The 12,330-nt window shown below is 34.2% G+C and overlaps 1 non-coding gene across 1 annotated transcript; it reads left to right on the forward strand.

Annotated features, from left to right (window-relative positions):
• The first annotated feature begins 8,851 nt into the window (after window positions 1-8,851).
• Window positions 8,852-8,923, forward strand: Trnav-aac. Its single transcript has one exon. It is a non-coding gene; the product is annotated as a tRNA-Val (tRNA).
• Window positions 8,924-12,330: the final 3,407 nt, after the last annotated feature.

Consider the following 12,330-nt stretch of genomic DNA (forward strand, 5'->3'; position numbering starts at 1 on the left):
TTGATAAAGCTAGCCTATAACAATCAGGAGTAGTATAGCTTCCTATAAGAAAAAAAATCGAAATCGATTTAGAAGTTCTTGAGATTAGCGCGTCACAAAAACAAGCTAACTCTGCAGCTTTATATATTAATATAGATATGTATATTATATAATCTTTTTTTTAAAATGGCCAAACGAGCTTGCCTTTCGCCTGATAGTAAACGATACGACCACCCATGAACTGTAGAAACACCATCAAATACCTTAAATTTCAAAGTATTTTTTGGTATTCTACTGCTCTCACCATCCTGAGACATGAGATGTTAAGTCTTATTATGTCCAGTAGTTACACTGACTACAATGTAAGCGTAGATTATATTTCTATACTATAGAAAATATAAATGAGCTACTAGCTCATTATTCTCAACGCTTGGATAAATTCTAGGTTCAGATTGTTTCAAGTATTGCGTTTATTACCGCTTTTCAGACAGTTTCTTAACAAGTATTTGCTTGTGAATTTAATTTCCAAGTTTAAAGGAACCTTTTAAAGCAAAATAAATATTTCCTAGCATAATTAGTTTAAATGTGCGTGCATTGTTGATTCGTACATTTGAACATTTAGGTTAATAGAATTAATATTATAATGAAACCAAACCACGTAAGCAGTTGGTGAGTCTCTCGTATGTGAGAGTGCCTTTGATACGTATTGCTTTGTCTATTTCCCTGTCCAAAGGAAAATTGTGACGATTTAAAGGACATGGAAGTCAGTTAAAATATTTAACGGTTACAAGGAATATAAACGACTAATTATTATAAATGTAACAATAAATATTGCGTAGACTTTTATTATAATTTTGTACTTAAAAAAATCTGCTTGATTTTATAACAAAGAATTTCTTGTTAAATGAATAACAGAAAAATCCGTATAAACATATTTTAAATTAGAGAATAACACAGAATACACAACAATTATTTGTATTACAAAGTTTTGTGTGTAAATCAGTTTAATACAAAGCGCGCTATTGCACAATCTCAGCCATAAGCCGAATGCCTACGAGAATATTTATAGGTGCATTCTGAATGCGATTTACTCTGTTAAATATTTAAAATATTTCACCAAAACGCACGTTAGAGAGCTGAAGGTATTACAAATAACCCTAATCCTACTTAATGGATTATTTATTGTTAATTTTGTTTCTTCACATAGAGAATTGTTACTTAAGAAGAGGACACTTACTGTATCACAGGTAAACACCTAGCTTAGAAGTCAGAGAACTTAGTATTATTTAAACTTGTGGGACAATATGTATATTATTAGATTAGTACTTAAAAATAGTGTTTAATGCTCATTTTTATTGGGGATTAAACACAGAACAGAAAACAGATTTAAGATACTTTGTACAACATATATGGAAACTAAACACCACTAACCTACCAAAGTAACTGTTTCTTTTACGCAAAAAGTAGGCAGTGCTCAAATACCGTAATGCCTATAATTTACACGCGTCTCACATTAATTCGGCAAGGCCATAAACAAACAGGATTTATTTTATATTTATTTTATGTCTCAGAAACAGTAACTTATTTTGGGCTGCTATCGAGTGTGAACACTCAGCATCCCAGGCCACTGACCTTTGGAAGGCTTAGGAATGGCACTATACTATTACTCATAAGATTTATGACAATGACGAAAACATTTGTATGTAATATGATTTGATTTATATAATTTGGTATGTAATAAAAATCTTTGAACGTTTTGTTTCTATTTGATTTAATATCATTTTTGAAGTTAAGTAGAGGATGAATGTTTGTATGAGGAAGAGGTAGTTCTTTTAAATGAAAACTTCAAATATATTGGGATTCTATAAATAAAATATGTGGCACATGTACTTTTTTAAATTGAAAGCATCAACTATAGTAGTTGGGACTATATAGATAAAAATCAGTTCCATCATTATTGGAAAAAAGGGGCTTTAAGTTTGTATGAAGAAACAATATATACAAAAATATTATCCTACTTTCACGCAGATAAAGCTGCGGGCAAAAACTTATTACGAATTACGGAACCAAAAAGTCTGAATTAATATGTTAAGACAATCAAAGAGCACACGTACTCAACTAGTAACAAGCCAAGTTGAAAACCTACCTCGCCACCAGTATTCAATTATCAACGCATTCAAAAACGTCTCGGGAACTTGTAAGTGGATTGGAGTACATTCAGAGATATCCAACTTGGTGCACCATCTTCATCTACATCCCTGGGGATGGAATCAGAAGCACTCTGGGGGTGTTAAACCACGATGTATGTCCAACACGCACATTAAAGTGCTGGACATATTTTTACATTTAGATCTTGTATATTTATTGTAGAAACTCCATACATAATCCTATTTATAACATTATTCGAATTTTAGTAGCAATTATTATATAACTTCATATAATACATACGAAATACACACACAATAGTTTTTAACAATAGTGTGACAAGTTAAAGATTTCTTAACTATCAAACAATTTATTTGGAATTCAAATTAGCATATATGTCCCTTCGCACCTTTATCATGGTTGTAAATAACAACATGGTGGTTACTTGCACCATTGACACGTAAACAAACAATAGAAACACTTTAACAATTTACAATTGTACTAATAATAACTGTGAATATTGTCCTAAAACGAAATTAGTACGGCCCTGACATTCTTCCCACCAAACTATTAAATCAGTTTTTCGCAGCTATCTACGCAGACTTTTAACAACGTGGCACCTCACAAAGGACTACCAAATAACTATGCCTTACAACTGTGCGATTTCACTGGAATTTACAATATAAAAATGATTCTAAGAATAGAAACGTAAGGTATTTTATGTTTTAGCTATAGTAAAACAGTCTCAATAAAAAAAAGTCCTTGCATCAATAAAAAAATCTTTTAAACTTACCTTTTACAAAACTTTGAACATAATATTTTCGCTATCTTATATTTGTATTTAATAGATATCACATTTTTAACGGAATAATTTATAGTAAATAATGCATAATACATAGTTTTCAAATAACATATTTTGTTAGTTACATCTTAAAAATAAACTGCTGTATTCCAAGCATATATTTTACATAACAAAGCCAATAGACGCTGTGACAAAGTTTGCAATAATGAATTTATAAGAACACTGTGAGAAAAACAGACTTTTCTTTGTAGTCGGAAGAACAAACGAGCAAGATGCACTAACTGGTGTACTTTGTTTCTACGCGTAAGAATTTTGCGTCGTATATATTTAGCATCATGATTGTCCATTTTAAGGGGTAGACAGAGATATTATCACATCTACATATCTACATTTTACCATGTTAGGTACTATGTAGTAGGAAGTAGGAGTAGTGCCATTTACCAAGTATATTTAAAGTAATATAATTAATGCTAAAGTTTGTGAAGATGTTTGAATAATTATAAGTAAACGCAAACTACTGAATCTATTTAGATGAAATTTTGCACGCAGAAGGATCAAGTCCTATTAACTTATAGGTTATTCTCTTCCGAGAAGTACACTCTACATAATAACTTTTTTATTCTGGAAAAGGAGTAACACAAAAACGGATGAACCAGCAAACCTAGTTGTATCAATAATAGATATTTACTAAATAATTAAAACCCCAAATAATAAACAGTAATAATAAATAGTAATCATACAATTAGATAAAAAAAAATTGAAATGATTTTTTTCTATAAACTGGCACAGCAAAGTGATCTCACAGCATTTGATGGTTAGTTGAATGAGATCCAAATAGAATATCTGACTGCTGAGGTTTGATGTTCTAGGGAGGCCTATGTTCAGCAATGGACAGTTGTAGGATGATAAGATGAGATGAGTTATGATAACCCCTCTCCAGTGGATACAATTAGGTTGGCCTGATTGAACCGAATATGCCTAGGCTGATCCCAGAACTTACATGGGATACTATTGCAGGTTTTGACACCCATGCTTAGAATATAGCAAAAAAACACGATACAACTTCGTGTCGTTTCATTGAGATTGGTTGAGAGGCTAACTCTGACTGACGCATCGGTCTCTCGATCAATCACAAACATCAAAACTAAACGACATTGATTTATAAGTCGCGTTTTGGGGAGATTTTAAAGGCGCTGGTGTACGGTGTTCGCTCCCAAGCAGATATAAAACATCCTACCACTAGCACGTATTAATAAAATACTTACCTGTTCAAAATAACAGGTCGTGTACTTTATACAAGAATGTCAATGACTTCGTTAAAGGAAAAAACTCCCCTGGGAAACAATTCTTCAACAACTACATATTTATTTCCAACTTCTGTATTCTCCATCTTCAAAACAATTAAAGAAAACATTTCAACTCGATTTTATTAATTCCCAAAGTTCTTGGATTTATGTTTGGAAAGTTCTAACAAAAGTTTTATGAGTAAAGCGCAAAGATGCACTTTATTGTTAAAAAATGCTTGTTTTTCAATTACAATTTTTTCCGACTTCTTACGCTCACTAATATTATTAAAATGTTTTAATGTCTGTTAGAAGAAATCGCAAAAACAACTGAATGAATTCGGATGATTTTTTTAAATTTAACTTTAGTGTATCTCGTTACCAGCTCGATATATTGTATTTAAAATCATGAGGGTGTGCTCAATCAAATAAGCGTATTTGTAAATAAACTTAGTGATACATATAATATTATGTGGTTATAACAATAGGCGACGATAGCTTAGTTGGGTGTGGAACGGACTGCCAAGACGAATTTGCCCGCAGGTTCAAATCCCAAGGGCACACACCTCTGACTTTTCTAAAATTACGTGTGTATTCTTTGTGAATTTATCGTTCGCTTTAACGGTGAAGAAAAACATCGTGAGGAAACCTGCACATCTGAGAAATTCTCTATAGGAATTTCGAAGGTGTGTGAAGTCTACCAATCCGCACTAGGCAAGCGTGGTGGACTAAGGCCTAATCCCTTAGTAGTAGAGGAGACCCGTGCTCAGCAGTGGGCAAGTATATAATACAGGGCTGATATTATTATTATTACAACAATAGGCATTCTATTGGACCCCACTCCGATTACCATCAGATGCTGTGGAATCACTTTGCCATGCAAGATAAAAAAATATCAGTAATAACAAAATTGCATAAAATCTTTTGCTTCGTCCGTCCGTAACTCCGTCGCTTTATTCGTCTGCAAATTGGACACAGTACTGTATTATGTTCCAAAGGCATTGCTTACTTCTACCTTTGATTTATCCAGTATTCGGTCTACATGAAATATGGATTCAATTTATGTGCAAATGTTTGCTCCAATACGTATCCAGTCTGCACGAATTTCGAATCAAAACCTAATATATAGGGTTGAAGAATTTGATTTCGTATTGAGAATGTGTACAAGTACTCCTTGATGTAAGGTAAGGTAAAGGTCCAGTGGGAAAGTTTGCAACGACCCGTATAATACTAAAATCGGTGCCCCAGTTAGATTCTTTGTGATTTCTCGATCTGAAACAAACAATATTGTTATTTGCAGTGTATACAGGGTCACACCATAAGCATACCTTTTGTAAAATAACACTTTAACATAACTTACTCGAACTGTAGATGTACAGTAAACAAGTGTAAGTTTTAACAAAATAAATATCACCGAAAATATTTTTAATATTTACATGTCCTAATGCCACTACTACTACTCTAATTGAATTCGTCGCAGCGGCAACATCGTACGTTTAGTCATAAATACACTCACACACACGCCATATTCGCACAAAGCTGCCAAATGACCAGAAAATCACGAAAGTAAAAATGGGATTTTCGGAGAAAATATTTGTTACTCCTGGATGTTTTTTGGCAAAATGTTAGCAGAGGTAGAGACGAATATGTGGTATAATTTATTAACGCATTCTCAAAATGAGGGTGTATAGTTAGGGTTACTCATTATGTGACCACATAGTTGTACACATTATAATTTTTGATGAAAAGCGTAGATACATTATAAACTGTCCACGATAAAAGTGAGCTATATTGGCTTTAGCATCGCATCAGCATTCGTTGAAGTTGTATAAAGAATATTCCATAAAATATCCTGAATGAAAGTAAATAAAATAATGGTATATTCTAATACTTTCACTTGTGATATTGTTTGTTATAATAATACTAACTATTGCCTGCGCGTGAGAAGGTTTTTCGGGATAAAAAGTAGTTGCTAGCGCTCCTGAGTAATGTAGCTTCCTCCGTAGTCGTTCCTGGGCCCTTATTCTGTATAGTAGTGTAAACGCGTAACGCGGCCGTGTCATGTTATCTTCGAGAAATGTGCGTGGAATGGTATTCCGTAAGCCAAATTTCTATAGTCCTAAACATGACGCGTTGTGTTACGTCCTTGTTACACACTGTTAAAAACGTGCGGGATAGAGAATAAGGCCCCTGGGATTAGTGCCTTCAAACAAACTATGCTACTATAATATATTAGTATAATACAAAGTTGTTATCTATAGTAGTCTATAACAACTTTGTATTAGCATAGATTAAGTAATCTATGTGCCGTATGTGTCGTATCTGCACGATTTTACTAAAATATCAATCAATGCATAATAACAATTGGGTTTTGACAGCGCCGTAGCATGCGTGAAACAAATTTCATAGTATAAAAGTTCACTTTTCCGATGTAACGTAGCTTATTTGTACACGACTTGGTCTATAAGTACCAAATCCCGTCGAATTGCTATCCAGCAATTTCTCTTCATATAATAAATATCGTAAACATAACACATAACATAATTGATATCATAACATCATAGACTGGCATTTAAAATATTAGTAACAACGTGAGAAATAAGACATTGCGACCCAGTGAACTTAAACACGCTCGTTTCCTGATTAGTTGTTACATCAGAAGGCGTACATGTTGTTACTGTTAATTAAAATTGTAAGTCTAGCACTTTTTAAAACTATAGTAACAGAGATACATCAAATATACTATATATAATATAATAGTAGTAGGTGTCTCATATGTGAGAGCCCGCCAAGGTAGGTAGTAGGTACCACCGCAGGTCCGCAATGTCAATTTCTGCCGCCAAGTAGCAGTGTGTAGTACTGTTATGTTGCGGTTTGAAGAACATTGTAGCCAGCATAACTACTGGACATAATAAGACTTAACATCTCATGTCTCAGGATGGCGCGCGCGTTGGAATACCAAACAATACTTTCTAAAACAAGGTATTGGATGGTGTTTCTACTGTTTATGGAAGGTTTGTCGCTTACCATCAGGAGCACCAAGCTCGTTTCATAATTCAAAACAAATAAAAATATTGTTTATATATATTTCAATCCACAGTTTGAATTTAACCGGGCGTATTTTATAGTAACATAAAATTGAGAGCGAGTCCATATTTTACACACTTTGAAAGAAATATGTGCTGGAGCTAGCAGCTAGCAGAACCAATCTCAATATATTCCCAGTTTCCAAGACTACTAGAAAATTCGAAAATTATTTACTTTTTGCTTTAATTTTTCTAGTTTTGTAGATTTTTGTAAATTAATGAAAAACATCGTAAACAAACAACTTTTTAGAACATTGAAAGCAATAAAAATATTTAATAGGTCTTGCGGTATTATATCAGTCAGTTTCTTAAAATCTTTTACTTCTTACTAATATAATAAATGCTAAAGTTCATAACAATGTTTGTTAGTAGTAAACTCAGACACAATCCCCCAAACAGAAAAATACCAATAAATTATTACTATAACCACTTACCAACATTTCATTCTTTTATGACTTGTTTATATTCATCCACTTCAGTCAACTTGACTGGCTTTGTGGTGCAGTTGGATAACGGTACGCTTGCAGTGCGGTCTCGGATTTGATCCGAAGTATGAGAAAGGACTTTGGAATTTGTGTCCGATATGGCAATGGACTCACCCACTATCACATCATGGGACGGAATACGTTTGACGAAAGAATTGTACAACAATTGCGCCTCTGCCTACCCCTACAAGAATAAAGCTGTAAGTTTATATGTATTTACATATATGCATACATCACACATACGTTCAATCAACTTTATTTTAACCCAATTGTAGTGGAACCTACGCTCTTCCGAATTGACAAAGTTATGTTGATTGCAAGCTGGATGTAACTGATTGATGAAAGAAATATGATTGCGGGAAAATACGATAGCGTCGTATATAAATATTCATATTTATGACTTGGTGTTATATTCGAGAACTGCGAAATACTGAATGAATAAACTTTACTGGTGGTAGGTCTCTCATATGTGAGAGTCCGCCTGCGTATGTAACACCGCAATGTCTATTTTGGTCACCAAGCGGCAGTATGTAGTCAATGTTGTGTTCCGATTTGAAGGACATTGAAGCCATGTAACTACTGCACATAACAAGACTTAACATATCATGTCTTAGGATGGCGAGCGCAGTAGAATACCAAACAATACTTTGTAATTCAAGATGTTGGATGGTATCTCTACTATTATGGGCGGTCGTTTCGCTTACCATCAGGCGAACCACAAGCTCGTCTCGACATTCAAAGCAATAAAAAATAAACAACTACCGAAAACAGTAAACAATAATGTTTTAAGTCAAATAAGTTTTATCAAATGGTGTTTTATATTATCGATATGATAGCCGCCTATTGCATGGGATGGAATACACACGGCGAAAAGTAGGTGCACCAGTTCCGCCTCTACGGACCACTTAAGGGATAAAAGGTGTGAGGGTGTTTATATTATTTAAATATATTGTGCACAAGTTTTTAAATAGGTCGGTCTGCAAATATTGGCAAGATGCCTTTAGTCAGTGAACATTATGTGACTAATGATAGGTTCTACATGTGTAATGAGTTTATGCAAACTCTGTCACAGTTTCCGTGGTGTAGCGGTTATCACATCTGCCTAACACGCAGAAGGCCCCCAGTTCGATCCCGGCGGAAACACTCTTTTTCTTATCAGAGGCAATAGGCAAGACGTTTTTACAATAATTAATGCGAATAAAAAATATAGGAACGACATATCCGAGCTATAAGTTTGTCTGATATATAATTCCTATACATATTTTGTTTTCTTAACGTAACCCATTGTAGAAAAGCGTCTTGACTACGACTCTTGTACTATAACAAGCTGATGATAGTTTTTGCCTTAAAGACATTTTTTATACAGTCACGCTGAATTCAACTGCACCTGATGGTAAGTGGAGTGGGTCAGTAGAATGTCGACTGACGAGATGAATACTCGACAGTCGACACAATTGCTTGCTGGCTTTATTGTCCTCACCGGTGAGGATCGCGACGCGTTTCTCCTTATTGCCTATTCAAAATACATATATACATCATTTTATTTCTTTTCCCTGCCAGCCCGAGCTGGCTTCTTTGTTACTAAGTATATTTTCATTTATTTTATTTTCAATATAATTTGTCTTTTATATGTAATTTAAGTAATAATTAAATATTCTCATGTACCTTGACTTATCATTAGTGCAACTATGTTCGCCTACGTGATGAATAAAGCATTTTATTTTTATTTTAATTATGCCGACTTGTTGGAACCAGATATACACAGGCTGATCCTGGAACTCGACACACTTATGTACTATGCGACCACTATGGCGGGTTTTAACACCTTGGGTACGGTGGTCGCTAGTCCCGACGATTATAATATATATCCCACCACCAGTAAATAATGGAATGTGCTGTTTTGTATTTGTAAATTATTTCATTGAAATTAAATGACCAATGTCCCATTGCATCGCGCTACTAGTAAAAGTTTTTAATAATTCCTTGTTCAGTCAAGGATTTACAAGACAACAAAGGAATAAATGTTTGGAATTTCATTACTAAACATCGAGTTCGATTTACGAAACAGCAGTTTTTCTATCGCTTTGAATATAGAATATTAAAAAAACACACAAAGAAACAGTTGACTTTATAATATTTTCCCATTGAACTTACGTGGTTCGTAATCCGTCTCTATTTTTACTTGGGAAAAGAAAAAGATAGATGCACGTTTGGCAGGTGTCGAAAATTACAACGCTGGATGACGAGGGTAAAAGAAACCTTTTGTGAAGTGGGTACATTGCACAATGGAAAAAAATAAAATAATGGACGCGAGCAAACGAAGGTTTGACGAGAAAATATCTCTCGCAGCTGGATTCCTCGTCTATTAGCTAATGCTATTTTTGGCTATGTTACGTCTTGAATAAAGTAGATTTAGTGCAATCCATGGCACTCTTTTCTGACATTTAAATCAATTTAACCTGATTTTCAGTACAGAACTTTTAATGTAAAGCCACAGCAGTTGAATTTTTAACGAATATTTTATTCTTCCCTTTTAAGAGTTAGGTAGAGGAACATCTACCTCGGTACCGATAATTGTATCACGATACGACTGCAGTATTGAGGTTTTAAGTTTGATCCCCGAGTCGATCAAAATGATCGAGGATATGCTCGCACCCTATTACATCACAGGACGGAATTTACTGCGGCAAACGAATGCCCAGTTACACCTCTGCCTACCTTCGGGGATAAAAGGCGGAGTATGTGTAAAGGTACCTACCCTACCTACCCTTGAAAACGTGTGATATATCACCCACATTTTGCCAAATGAAAGTCATTCAAATGTCTATTAGAAAGTTTAACAATTCACATCAAAACTTTTACATATACTAATACGCTGTTGCTCAGAGTATGCCTGTAACACTCGATCGCTAACGTAAACAAGGAGATTCAAGATTTATACACGATATTGGAAAGTCAACCGGACTAGATCGCTCCATAACCGGGTTAGTGCCTACTCCTTGAGCAGTGATGTGCCCTGTTGTCAATAATTGTCGATGAAAAATATATGGCCTATCGATATATCAAGCTTACGAATTAATATAGTGTTTCATAAGACAGAAACATTACATAAATTGTAATAGCTCGAACTGGAAATTGACCTCATGTAGAATCACAGTTCTAAAACAAAATTTGTCGTCACTAACAGAGTGGCTGTAATAAGATCGATTGAATATTAATTATTTTACAATAAAGGATCCCAATCTCAATCTTCAGTCTGATTCCGAGAAAGAACCAATCAAAATAACTCATTTGTAAGCATGTCAAAAACTTAGTTCTGATTAGTTCACTTTTAAGATAAACAGAAAAGGCGATTGAGATTGTCTATTGAAATTGAGATTACTCAGTATTAACTGTGTAACAAAAATATTTAATTCTGACAACCGCAACAATTAAAACAATACCGAATAAAAGTGGTTGCTGTTCTCATACTTTTGTCAGTATGTTTTCCGTTTAATTAATTTTAATGTGAAACGGGTGCCTGAGACTTTTAACATACTACCAGATATCATATCCGTTACTGTATTTCATATCCGAAAGTAAATTATCAATAAATAAAAATAATAGATAAGTAAATTATTTATCGATAAAGTGCTATTATTTCCAACCCTACTCCATGCGGCCAGGTAACGATTTTCCCTTGCCTGCCCTTCCAATATTCAACGAACTACTCATACGGCAATCGACATCAGATCACGAATAAAGATTTTATTCTATTTGCACAAATGTATACCGTATGGGACAATATACGATTATTGTTAAAGGTTTGGACATAAATGGGCCATCGTCGGAATAAAGTCAATATGATATCATTTTGAGAAATTATCTTGACCATTTCCTTTGGGCCTGATGTGATATTGACATGTCTTACTTTTAATAGCTTTGTTTTATTACAAAGGTCAATGAAGATAGCACTTTAAATCCAATACAGTATGTATAACGTTTATACAAATAATAATATCAATATGAACTCTGTATTTTATATGCTCCACTGCTGGGCACGGGCCTTGTCAATTATCGAGAGAGTTTAGGTCTTAGGCCACCACGCTGACCTAGTGCTGTTTAGTAGACTTCACATTCCCCAAATTCTTATAGAGAATTTCTCAGGTATACAGGATTCCCTCACGATGTTATCCTTCACCGTGTGGTGTATAATTTGTGCTTGAGGGAGTTGAAAATAGCGAGTCTTAACTGACAATTGTGTTTATTAATTAAACGAACTTACATTTATACATTACAAATACATGTCGTATGCATTTATTACATATTATGTCCCACAACCGTTAAAGCAAGCGACAAGTCAAAAAGAATACACACATAACTAAATCCCTACTGGCCTATCGCCACTTTTCAAACAGCATTTATCTAAACGGACAACACTAAAGAGTTTTCATCTAAAAATGTTATTAATTATTACACACTTATTTTACCGAACAATACACTTATCTTGAATGACTGTTAACTGTATCAGCTAAATAGCTATAATTATCCGCGACCAGGTGTGGTTTGCC

The sequence above is a fragment of the Manduca sexta genome, unplaced genomic scaffold (assembly GCF_014839805.1).
Source record: "Manduca sexta isolate Smith_Timp_Sample1 unplaced genomic scaffold, JHU_Msex_v1.0 HiC_scaffold_3085, whole genome shotgun sequence".
In the NCBI taxonomy this organism is placed as follows: domain Eukaryota; kingdom Metazoa; phylum Arthropoda; class Insecta; order Lepidoptera; family Sphingidae; genus Manduca; species Manduca sexta.